This window comes from Herpailurus yagouaroundi, unplaced genomic scaffold (genome assembly GCF_014898765.1).
Source record: "Herpailurus yagouaroundi ecotype Mexico unplaced genomic scaffold, PumYag 221, whole genome shotgun sequence".
Lineage (NCBI taxonomy): Eukaryota > Metazoa > Chordata > Mammalia > Carnivora > Felidae > Herpailurus > Herpailurus yagouaroundi.
In genome coordinates this window covers 12,480,980-12,493,334 of record NW_024412452.1, presented here as the reverse complement: position 1 = coordinate 12,493,334, position 12,355 = coordinate 12,480,980, and the positions used below count along the sequence as shown (strand labels likewise).

The following is a 12,355-nucleotide window of genomic DNA, read 5'->3' as shown; positions in this document are numbered from 1 at the left end:
GAGCCATCAGCCCAGAGCCCGACGCAGGGCTCGAACTCACGGACCGCGAGATCGTGACCTGGCTGAAGTCGGACGCTTAACCGACTGCGCCACCCAGGCGCCCCACTGTATTTTTGAATTATCCCACTTGCTAAAATTTCTTTGTAACCACGAAATCAATACTCACAGTGCTTTCCTGGCCATCCACAGACATGCACAAAGTGCAAAAGTTTTGAGTCAGCCCTCAAACACACTCCCAGCTAAGGTGGAACTAGGGAGTGCTCTGCATTTGTATTTCCATGTGTCGCAGAGATGACTAAAGGACACAGATGGTAGGGGGCAGTGCAGTGTACTGCCAGAGGTTCTGGCTCTGAGTCCAACCAGACAGGGTTTGAATTCTAACTCTGGCACCTGTTAGAGGGTGGCCTCAGGCAAGTCACTTAATACTTCTGAACCTCATTTCTTCTCTTGTAAAATACAGAAAATATAATTTAACTGTATTTAGGATCTAAGATTATAATCCATGTAAGATGTATATATGTACATATTTTCCCTAGGAGCAGTGGTTCAGTATTTGCCAATTTAGCATTCTAGGTGGCTTTATACACCAAAATTACTGCAAATAGTGAAAATCAAAGGTATTTATTTATAATAAAATAACTGAAAGATACAGCAAACAATTATTTGGATGGAGTGCAGGCCAGTGTCAGGCTTCAAGAGATTTTGCAATAGAACCTCACTAGGCGTATGAAGTGTGGAAGAGGCTTTCAAGGAGCGAGAACAGCACCTACAGACAGAGACCCAAGTGTGTAAGATAAACAGGTTGGTTTAGGAAAGGCACATCAGAAAGTCTAGAGCAGGCCATGAGGCCAGAACACCGGATCACAGTGCTCCTCTGTGTCCTACATATACCCTGCACTGCAGAACCTCTCCCTCTGCATTTAATTGTTGGTTTACAGGCGTCTCTTCCATTAAACTGTGAGCTCTTTAAAGACAAAATCTCTAGGAAGAAAGCATAGTTATAAGCCTTTAAAGTTGCAAACGAGTATTTACTAAGCACAAATACACCTGAAAAGACTGCAAAATATAACTTCGGTTTTCAGTCGCAGCCTATACCAATGCATAATAGTAACCAACCCATCAATCTGCAGTTTTTCCAGGACTTTTCTTTGATGAATGCTGCTAATAATTCTGTAATTAATACTTTTTATTGTTCTCAATACCTGGGCATTTATTAGAAAAGCTTTAAAATCTTCCCCTTTTCATGTGATTTATTAACAGGGCTCAAACATATGGTCTATTAGACAACACAATGCTGCCTCCTCAGAGTGAAGATTCCCTTTAAATCACTCTATGACTTATTTCTCTGTATACAAGGTACAGTCTTACCACAGTAAAATACAAGGAGATATATATATATATATATATATAGTTTTCCTTATTTGTAATATATATATATATGTTACAAATAAGGAAAACAATAAGAATTTTTCAAAAACTTGCAAAAAACAATGTACATATTAAACTAACTGCTTACATTTCACCTCTGTGAACTAAGAAAAACAATTCCAATTTATGTGAAGACTCTCTCTCATACACACATAGCCTAAGGGGCCCATCACGCTTATTCCAATACTTCAATCTCCTCAAAACAAAACTCTTACTGTCCAATATGTAAATTGATATTTTCAAAACTCTAAAGTGACAAGTTACTTTTTCCCCATAAATTTCTTGGCATAATTTTATTTAGGCACAACGCAGTTTGCACTATTATCTTGAAACATATGGCTAGAACCAATATCATTAAAACACAAACTGATATACTATGAATGTAAATACAAATCCTCTGTGACTGGGGAATAGAGAATATTGTTTTTAAACAGATTCAATGCCATATTATCCATAGTCTGGTTGTGATCAATCCCACTGAGCCACACAGCTAAAACATGTTGTATATTTTATGATAAATGAGGATGGACAGGCCCTTACACTGCAAACTCTCTGCCACTCCAGTTAAGCCAAAGTATAATGCAAACTGCCTACTTAAAATAATAATAAGACATTTTCAATTTCTTGTGGCCAGTAAACCCTTCTCGCCTGCATTTCCAGAAACTATCATCAGGACTGTCCTGGGACAAAGATTCCAGAGAGGATATTATGATCGAATGCCATTTTAAGGAAGGCAAGAACAGTTTACCGTTAACAAAACTGATTAAAATTCCCAATCTTGCAAAGCTCCCTGTACTATGTATCCTGCGTCTCTTGCATTCACCTTCCAGCTGCTTGGAAGGAGCAAGTGGAAAATGTTAGTTTCCATGAGAGATGTAGATGAAATTCAGGTGGTGGAAGGGGTAAAGGCTCACTCGCAGAACGGAAGGCAAGAGACAAGTGGCCAAGGTTCCTAACTCAAATAAGGTATTAAGAAGGAAAGCTGGGGTAAAGCGGGAGGTGGAGGGAGTGGAAGAAACACAGATAACGCACCCAGGCCCGCGAATGGGGGAGGGGTGAAAATGTGCAACTCCTCCCCGTACCCGCCTGGGGAGGGGACCAGGGGATGCAGCACTGGTCACTTTCCCTCGCGGTGTTGCGCTGGGGTAGTGAGGGGACTCGCTTCAGTCCGAAGGAGGCTGAGGAGGCTCAGGGAAGTTGAGGGGCGGGGGAGGAATAGCGTGCCTGCGCGGGGAGAAAGGGACTAAGGACCCTCTAACGACCGCAAGGGGCAGAGGGTAACCCCCGCGGACGCCCCTTCCTTGCGTATGGCCGCGACGTGGGACCGGCCGTCTTACCCTCCCCACAGGAGCTCGGACGGGCGCGTGTCGCCCCTCGCAGCCCGGACGGCTGCGGAAAGGGAGGCGCAGGGCGCCCCCAGAGCCAGGAGAACGGCGCTTACCGCGCGGGTCCCCTCCCCGGCAGCCCGGGTGCCCGAGCCCACCTGGGCTGACCAGAAGCCCTTCCTCCAGACCGTACTCCGTCACTCCTCCGACAGCCTCAGCCGTCGCCGCAGAGGTCGCCGTCGCCAAAACAGTCTCGGCCTCCAGTACCCAAGCGTAAGCGAGCCACAGCACGGGAAAAGCGCCGCTGCCACTCGCCAGGTTATCTCTTACAGCACACTGGCTATTTACTCCGCCCCCGAACCCAAGCCATTGGTTGCTGGGCACCGCCCCATTCGCCTATTGGACTGAAGATGATGCCGCTCATTCACCTAGAAGGGCATGTGTGGTGCTTATTGGTCTAAATGTGAAGCAGTTCCCGCCCACTCTCTCAGAAGTTCCAGCTTCCGATTGGTATGAACATCTGTCTTTTTGCTCCCTTCGTTCTTTCTCTCAGGGTGGAGCGCCTCCTTTCGGGAGACACCGGCTCTGATTGGCTGAAAGGATGCTACGTTAGTCCTGGATAGGCATTGGGCCAAGGGTGCGTCCGGCCCCCACGTGGGGGAGGAGCCCAAGCCTCAGCACAGCTGGGTTTGTTTACACAGGCTCTTGTTCGCGCTTCCTTCTATTGGCTGAACCAGCGGCCCCTCCCACCGGGTTGAGCCATTCAATCTAGCAAGGAGGGGCAAGGGGCGGGCCTCAGTGGGATTTCCCCAACTGTTCATTACCAAGGGAGGAGCTTCGAGCTAGGTTGGGTTAGAAGCTGGCGCCGCGCTTTGCCGTCGGGAAGTTGGGGAGTTGGACTCTTTGAAAGGGCTGGAAGGGAGCAAAGAGACTCTCTCACATTTCTAGAAACAAACCTAACTTCTGGAGTGCTTTTAAAAAAATAAAACCGTTTTTTCCACTTAAATTAGGACGTCCCATTTTTGTTTGCTAAGGACTTTGAATTTTATCCTTCGGGAAGCGGGGATTTCTTTATACATCTTTGTCTCTTCCCACCTCTCATGCTAACTATATACGTAACACAAAGTAGAGGCTTAGTAAGTGATTACACAATGAGTAATAAATGATAAAAATGAAAAGGAAATTTAAGTAAGATTAAATAGCATAATAGTTAAATGTGTTAAACATACATTTAATATAAATAATGTAATAAAGTTAATACATAAATAAATTCATTCAACAAATATTATTGAGCATATGCTATAATGTTCAGGCTCTGATCTAGGCTGTGGTATATGATATGAATAGGACAATGAAAATGCACCATGGTGCTTATTCTCTAGTGGAGGAGATTGACAATAAACAAGTAACCAATAAATAATAGAATGCCATGTTGTGATTAAGTGCTACAAAGAAAAATAAAGCAAAGATTAAAGAATGGTTGAAGAAATGGCTATTTTAGGTAGAATGGTCAGTTTAAGAGCTGTTTGAGGAAATAGCATTGCACAGGAATGTGAATAATGTGAGGAGTGGGATGGAGGCTGGTAAGCAGGGCCACTACATTGCACAACACTATCATACTGCTTCATGTATTCCCAACTTGTGTTTGTAGGTATGGATAATTTTAGGATCATCTGCTCTGGTTTAAATTTGATTTGGTTAAATAATGTAAGTGGATCCTACAAGAAATACTTACCTTCTTTAGGAAAAAAATCTGACTCCAGAATAACTTCCCCACCCTCCACTGCTTCTTTTCCTAAGGTGACCCTCAGGTGTTTCGTGACAGTGGTACCTACATGATCTCAAAGCTTTGGAAAACAGGGTCCTCAAGTCCATATGGTGTTCTTGCATAATCAGAAGTACTCTTCAAGGATGAAGATATACTACAGGATAGCAATGGGATCTGAGGAAGTGTTGGTAGACTCCTGTTGTTTCCCTCCCTACCACTGACACTGCTCATAACTTTATGACTGGGTATCACCAACGATAAAGAGAAAATCTTAAAAGTAGACAGAGAAAAAAGGTACTTTGCATACAGAGGTGGGGAGGATAAGAATTACAGCAGACTTCCTATCAGAAATTATGGAGGTCAAAAGACAATGAAGGAGGGAGGTAGCCAGGTGGATATCTGATAATGGCATGCAGAATAAATAGGCATCCAAAGTGAGAGAGAGTAGGCAATAATCAATCATAAAGTTATAGGGGATGGTGTCAGTTGGAGAGAGGAAAACAAAAGGAGTCCACCAGTCCTTCCTGCACATTCCATTTTTGTCATGGTGATAAATCTTCATCCTTGAAGGGTATCTCTTTTACTTTTATCGTGGTAAAAAACACATAACATGAAATTTACCATTTTCACCATTTTTAAGTATACAGCTCATTACAATTCATAAGCACATTCATTGTTGTGCAGACATCACCACTATCTATCTCCAGAATGTTTTCGTCATCCCAAACTGAAATTCTGTACCCAGTAAATAATAACTCCCCATGTCCCCCTCTTCTGTTCTCTGGAAATCACCATTCTACTTTGTGTGTCTGTGAATTTGACTATCATAAGTAACTCACATAAGCAGAATCATAATATTTGTGCTTTTAGGTCTGGCTTATTTCATTAGCCATGATGTCTTTAGGTTCATCCATGTTGTAGCATATATCAGAATTTCACTCACTTTTAAAGCTGACTAGTATTTTGTTGCATATACATTAAATCTTTTGTGTATCTGTTAATCCATCAATGAAATTTGACTTTTGTGAATAATGCTGCTATGAACATTGGTGTACAAGTATCAGTTCTAGTCCCTGCTTTCGATTCTTTTGGGTATATAGCTAGAAGCAAAACTGTTGGATCATATTGTAGTTCTACATTTAATTTTTTGAGGAACTTCCATGTTTTCCACAGCAGCTGTACTATTTTACCAACAGTACACAAGGATTCCAATTTCTCCACATCCTCACCAACACTTGTTATTTTCTTAAGTCATATATATATATATATATATATATATATACACTCATTAGAATAGATATTACATATATATCTATATTACATATGGATATAGATATATATGTAATATAGATATATGTAATATCTATTCTATAATAGATTCTATAATATAATATCTATAGTATAGATATAATATAGATATATATGTAATATCTATTCTAATGAGTGTGAAGTGGTATCTTGTGGTTTTGGTTTGCATTGTCTTAATTACTGGTGATGTTGAGCATCTTTTCAGACTCTTGTCTACACAAGTCCTTTGTACATTTTTTAATACTGTAGGCAGTAGCATAATCAAACTAATTCCCCATATTTCAAAGCAGAAAAGTGATAGACAAAATGGTCTAAAACTTAAAAAATTCTAAGAATAAACATATAACCAAATTTTTTTTTAATTTTTTTTCAACGTTTTTTATTTATTTTGGGACAGAGAGAGACAGAGCATGAACGGGGGAGGGGCAGAGAGAGAGGGAGACACAGAATTGGAAACAGGCTCCAGGCTCCGAGCCCCAAATTTTTAACATATGAGAATAATATAAAAGAAATAAGTACATACACACATACATACAAAATCAGTAAAAATGTTGGAAAATGTTGCTGCAAGGGCCAAGGAGGAGACTGGTGATTTTTATTAAGAGCTTGTTTTTTTGTTTTTTTTTTTTTTTGTAAGCCAGATAGGGGCACCTGGGTGGCATCCAACTTCAGCTCAGGTCATGATCTCGCCATTCCTGAGTTTGAGCCCTGCATCAGGCTCTGTGCTGACAGTTCAGAGCCTGGAGCCTGCTTCAGACTCTGTGTCTCCCTCTCTCTCTGCTCTTCCCCTGCTCATACTCTATCTCTCCCTCTCTCAAAAGTAAATAAACATTAAGAAAATTTAGTAAAAAAATAATAAGCCAGATAAAACCAAATGATTTTGTAAAACATGTGCAGGCATATCTTTAAAGACATGTAATTAGAAAACCCTAAGGTGTGAATGTGGGACCCTGTTGATGGAGTTTCTATTTGTAGCATTCTCCCTGCTGGTCTTTACTCTCATGTTCCCCAGCTCCCTGACCTTGTCTCAGGATCTTATTACTTGTCTCTGGCTCCTTGCACGATGACTGGATTGGCTGAGTTCCTCAGTGTTGGCACCCGTCCTTGGACATGGCTTTGGTATTTGTCCTCCAGCTGCAAGTCTGGGACTCTGGGTGTCTAAACCTCTCCTGCCAGAAGGGGGGCCAGATAAGGACTAAAGCCAGATTAGTCAGATTAGGCTTCGGTGGGTTCCAGGCTTAGTATGTGGGCAGAGCACCTCTTTCCCATGTTTATGTGGCCTGGAGCCAGAAAGCAGAGACCAGAATCAGAGGCAAAAACAGAGATCATACACCAGGAAGTTCATCCTAGGGGCAATGGCCCCTGGATAGTAGGGGCCAGGTTGTAGAGCCAATGTGGAATGAGTGAACATGGGTGAAGGAATGGAAGTCTTCCAATAACTAGGAGTGACAGAGAGACTAGAGTGAGCCTTGAGTAAAGGTGACAAGCAAATGGGCCCTAACAAGTGGGTCCTGACTGATGAACACATTGGCTATGAAGGTACAGACAGGGGCTAATATGGAAAACGACAGGTAAGAGCTTGGGTCAGAAACACACGAGTAAGCACTGGGAGGATGCATCAAATCCTCAGGATTCCCAGGCATCTCCTGACTTCAGGGTGGAAGTCACATGTAGTGGCAATGAGCAGGATGTCAATTTTGATTCTGTACTTTGTAGACCATATTCAGGGCTAGTTAAACCTAGTCAAAAAGCATGGTGACAAGGCAAAAGCCTGAGCACATGCTCCTTGAACTTCAGGAAAGAGTGTTTACCTGGCAGTTTTGGCTGTCTGGAGTGTATGAGATTGAAAGCTCAAAACACTAAAAGAGGCCGCCTGCCTGGTATGAACAAAACTTTCCTGCATGTGGCAGCTGCTACAGGCTGTGATGGGATAGGTGCTCCACCCTCAGATGTGGAGTCCCTAAGCAACAGTGCCCGAAAGCTGATTTTAGGCTGGAATTCCCATCCCCTGGGATGGTATTTGACCTTCACTGGGGTCACCTTCCATGAGAAAGGGGCACAGGGTTAAGGTACCAGACCTGATGTCCCTCTGGAATAGAGTTGCCTGTATAACTTTGTTATAAGAGACTATAAGATTCCAGACTGGCTCAGATAAAGTTAGAGTGGAGATAAACAAAGACTACAGCCTCTGTATTATAAAGCAACTTCCATGGACCTAACAAATCACCTTGCCTTCTCAATGAATCAATTGTGGTGCTTTCAGAACATGAAAGGAGTAAATGAGCATTTGTACTATCCAATGCCTCCAGATATGGTGATGAGCTATGTTGAGGCTGTGGTAATCATGGTAGGAGTTCTTTACAAAGGTCAGTGGGGTCTCACTGGGGAACTGATGTTGTGGTTAATGAGAAGAGCTTCAGGCTAGAAGGGGAATGCAGCTGCTTGGCAAGAACTCAGGCTGGGCACATGTTCATGTGAACACTTGTACCAGGGAGAGGGGGGTGATAATAGCGCAGCTCCTCAGCCTCTCTGTAGGTGGTATACATCTGAAATATCTGGCATTGAAGTGGCAGAGAAGCTGAAGCTCCAGGGGGCCCAAGCCATGCTGGTGGGTGGCAGGCACAAGTCCTTCAGGGGATGTTTTGGTTGTCGGCCCTCAGTCTGGAGAAGCCAAGGAACTCAGTGTGGGCAGCTGGGACTAAAAGAAGCTGGCTCTGGGCATTTTGCTCCCAAGAACAGCTAGAATGAAGTGGTCCTCGGGGTCAGTGCCCTTCCCTCCATTTCAACCTCAGGAACATTGCTTCCTTTCTTCTTTCCAATACTTAAAGAAGAGTTGGGTCTAGTTAACTGCAAGTCTTTGTTTTCCTGAGTCAAGTATGCAAGTGGTATGTGATCACCTACTGTCTTTCTCCACGCCTCTCCACATAGTGTGTAACTTTTCCTTTAAAGAAACATTGAACAAATATTCTTTTTTTTTTAATTTTTTTTAACGTTTATTTATTTCTGAGACAGAGAGAGACAGAGCATGAACGGGGGAGGGTCAGAGAGAGGGAGACACAGAATCCGAAACAGGCTCCAGGCTCTGAGCTGTCAGCATAGAGCCTGGTGCGGGGCTCGAACTCACAGACTGCGAGATCGTGACCTGAGCCGAAGTCGGCCGCTCAACCAACTGAGCCACCCAGGCGCCCCTGAACAAATATTCTTTACGTTTATTTATTTTGAGAGAGAAAGAGAGAGAGAGAGAGAGAGAGAGAGAGAGAGAGAGCACCATCATGGGAGGGGCAGAGAGAGAGAGAGAATCCCAAGCAGGCTGCATGCTGTCAGCACAGAGCCAGGGTGGGGCTCGAACCCATGAACTGTGAGATCACAACCTGAGCTGAAGTCAAGAGTCAGACGCTTAACCGATTGAGCCACCCAGGCACCCCTAAACAAATACTCTTTAAGCATTGGTTTAATGGAGCATCAAATCATTAGCTTCCTTGGGCACCTGGGCGTCCTGAACTGGCCCTTCTCCACCTACCCTAAAAAGGAAGACTCTATGAATGTACAGCTGAAACGCAGAAAAACTCTTCTTTTAGTTGAGGTCTGGAGAACAACACCAAACCTGTAGTTCAATGAAGCATCAATCTGAAGATGCCAGATGGAGAAACAGGAGCAGAAATGAAGCCGTGGAAGTGTGTTCGGCCACAGCAAAGAGAGGGCAAGATAAATTTCCAGGTCTTTAGAATCCCTAAATGCTAAATGCAAAAATGTCCCATTTCCCTAGATGAGGACCCCAGTAGATGTCCAAGGCATAGCTTGCCCAATGTTGGCACCGGTTTGGTCAAATAGGGTATAACAACTGAAGGAAAGAGATCCAGAGGAGGGTTCAAAAACTCTCCAGGAGACAACTGAGGCCAAGACTGCAGAGGCCAGTGGTGTCAGGTTGGAAGGGTAGCAAAAAGCAGGTAAAACTAAAAAGTTGGGAGCCAGCTGAAAGAAAGTGGAAAAACAAAGGCAAAAAAGGGGAAAAGGGTCTAGCCAGGGCTCGTAAAAAGGGCTGAGATACCCAAAATTTCTTTGTGTTAGATTATAACCTAACACATGATAGGAAGGGATATTAGGCAATTAAAAATATAAGTGATACCAACAGTAGTTATTTAATGGTAATGGTGATTTCAGTGATCTTTTAAGTAACAAGCTAAAACAGCTCTAAAATATATTTGGAACAGATAGGAAAATATAAATGTGTACTGGATATTATCACAAGGGAATTATTGTTCATTTTGTTGGTCTAATGGTAGTATTATGGTTAATAAGGAGAATATTCTTAACTTTTTACAGCTACAACATAAAATATGTAAGGATGAACTATCATAACCGACATAAACTTTGAAATAGTTTAGTAATACACACGTATATACACAAAGATAAAGTCAATATGACAAAATGTTACCCAGTTTTGGATCCAAGTAATGAGTATATGGCTGTTTGGTGTACCATTCTTTCTAATTCTTTCTTATTTTCTGTTTGTTTAAATATCTTTCTTTAAAAATTTTTTTTGAAGTTTATTTATTTTGATGGAGAGAATGAGGGGGGTAAAGGCAGAGAGAGAGGGGAGAGAGAGAATCCCAAGCAGGCTCCATGCTGTCAACACAGAGTCCAGTGGGAGGCTCCAACCCATGAACCATGAGATCATAACCTGCCGAGATCATAACCTGAGTCAAAATCAAGAGTTGGATGCCTAACCAACTGAGCCACCCAGGCACCCTTTAGCTTTTTTTATTTTTATTTTTATTTTTATTAAGAAAAATGTTTAGGGGCTCTGCACTGACAACATGGAACCTGCCTGGGATTCTCTCTCTCTCTCTCTCTCTCTCTCTCTCTCTGCCCCTCCCCTGCTCATGCTCCTTTCAAAATAAACTTAAAAAAAAATTAAAAAACGAAATCATTAGCTTTTATAAATAGACCAATTAGAAACTAAAATACAGCTATGTAATAAATTATTGATTATACTAATGAGAAATCAAGACTTATGTGGGTGAAAATGTTATCAACTCTCAGTGTTGACCAGAAACCTTTGGCCAAAAGCCTTTAACATAGACTCTGCACATTAAATCTGATTAGAGCTGATTGATAAAATAGTTTCTGAAGTTCTCCAGCAGTTTCTCAGGTGTTTCCTGATTTCAATAACCTAAATATTCATTTGCAAATTCATCTATCTTAAGACCATTGGGAGCAATGATTTCTTTCTTCTTCCTGAGTGCTGTTATGTGATCCTTATCATTTTTTGCCTAGCACTCTTAATTATGTCATTGTGACTGCCTGGTTCATTCCTCAATGAAACTGCCACTTCTTTAAGGGTCAAATTTCAGAATTCTTGATTTCTCTACCCGATATGCATCTATCCCCAAAATATATATTTATGGAAGGACTTTAAAGATTCATGCTGTGATGTTTGTAGAACCCAGAAACTCTACCACCACTACACAATTTGTTTTGCAAACCATTATTTTTATAGTAGCTTGCGTTCTGAAAGCAAAGCTCATCCACGTTTCCAATGATCAGACGGGTTCCACTGCACTTTGGGAACCAAAATTCCAAGAATGCCTTCAGGTTCCAAATTTACCCCTCCTGTAATGGAAAATCCAGTGCTGACCTCTCCTGCTGAGGTGGTAGTTTTTGATTGCACAATATTGTTTTCCCTTCTCAGGGCTTCAAGAGCCAACACTCTTTGAGAACCTCTCTCACTAGAAACACAGACTGTTCATTTAGCAATTAGAGCTGTCAGCACAGCAAGCTGGCAAGAGAGCAGCTTATGTCCCTGGGCAGGGAGCCCTTGGCAGAGCCAGGTCCTCAAGGTCTAGGGAAATAGGTAGGACAGTGACTCTAATTTGTTACTTCCCCAGCACTTACTAATTTGCATCTTGTATCCTGGCAAATGACATATGTTTTAACTGCACCTATATGGCAGAGAGGAAAGTTAGACAGGAAGGGTAGGGAGGAAGAAGAGGAATGGTCTGTGAGTCTCCAATGGCTTGGATCTTGGTGCTGCTGCCCCATCCATTCATCCCTCCATTCAACATGCATCTGACCATCTGCTCTATACTAGTTCCTGAGATTTGTGCCAGGGATTCACTGGTAAACATGACATGGTTCCTGTCTTTGAGGGACACACAGGGAGTGACAAAAAAACAACCACCAAAATATAAACAAGAGCAACAGGTTTCAGATTTTATGGAAGAGAGAGACGACATACAAAAAGGAATGGAGGGGCGCCTGGGTGGCGCAGTCGGTTAAGCGTCCGACTTCAGCCAGGTCACGATCTCGCAGTCCGTGAGTTCGAGCCCCGCGTCAGGCTCTGGGCTGATGGCTCGGAGCCTGGAGCCTGTTTCCGATTCTGTGTCTCCCTCTCTGTCTGCCCCTCCCCTGTTCATGCTCTGTCTCTCTCTGTCCCAAAAATAAATAAACGTTGAAAAAAAAATTAAAAAAAAAACGAAAAGGAATGGAATAAAATGTCGGTCTCCAGAGTTTCCACTTGCCCCTT

At 42.6% G+C, this 12,355-nt stretch overlaps 1 protein-coding gene across 1 annotated transcript in view; it reads right to left on the bottom strand.

Moving 5' to 3' along the window:
- The window catches only part of PAIP2B (poly(A) binding protein interacting protein 2B), a 33,662-nt gene extending 30,586 nt beyond the window's left edge, over positions 1-3,076 (bottom strand). The window contains exon 1 of the mRNA XM_040458584.1: positions 2,912-3,076. The gene's annotated coding sequence lies outside the window, so the exon portion shown is untranslated. The remainder of the gene's footprint in view (positions 1-2,911) is intronic.
- Between the last annotated feature and the right edge of the window lie 9,279 nt (positions 3,077-12,355).